Raw genomic sequence first — 532 nt, 5'->3', positions numbered from 1 at the left:
CATGTCGTGTTTAATTGACGTTGCTCCTAAAACAACAGCTCTGAGGCAAAGACGTCACATTTTGTTAAACGCCTCGACGGCTTCACCCTCGTGTCTCTTCTCATCTCATCTCTGGAGGACGGGACGAAGAGGAGACGAGTCGAGGATGAACCAACAAGGAAATGAGCAACAAAACTGTGGAGTTTAAGTCACACTTTATGGTGGAGCTTAAGACAGAGGGGACGGTGTATCTCCAAATTTAGTTTGTATGGGTTTTTTTGTTTGTTTTTTTGCCTTTTTTCTGATTTCTGCCTGCTGCAGCTTTAAGTTTAATTGATCCTCAGAAGCAGTGCTGAGTCCCAACCAGCAGCTTCCCACAGTTTGAAAACACAAAAGATCTCAGCTCTGAAATCTACAACAGTGAAAGTGTTCATCACTGATCTAGAGCCCAAGATGATGTCATCACATGTCCTGTTCTGCTTCAGAAAAGACGTAAATAATCAATTTATTATCAAAATAGTCCCGATAAATCTGTTCACCTCTTAAGACCCGA

At 42.1% G+C, this 532-nt stretch overlaps 1 protein-coding gene across 1 annotated transcript in view; it reads left to right on the top strand.

The window, feature by feature from the left end:
* The window catches only part of LOC103358679 (mucolipin-1-like), a 6,600-nt gene that overhangs the window by 1,455 nt on the left and 4,613 nt on the right, over positions 1–532 (top strand). The gene's annotated exons all lie outside the window — the stretch shown is intronic.

This window comes from Stegastes partitus, unplaced genomic scaffold (assembly GCF_000690725.1).
Source record: "Stegastes partitus isolate 25-593 unplaced genomic scaffold, Stegastes_partitus-1.0.2 Scaffold326, whole genome shotgun sequence".
In the NCBI taxonomy this organism is placed as follows: domain Eukaryota; kingdom Metazoa; phylum Chordata; class Actinopteri; family Pomacentridae; genus Stegastes; species Stegastes partitus.
The sequence above is the reverse complement of the archived record's forward strand: the minus strand, read 5'-3'. Positions and strand labels throughout refer to the sequence as shown.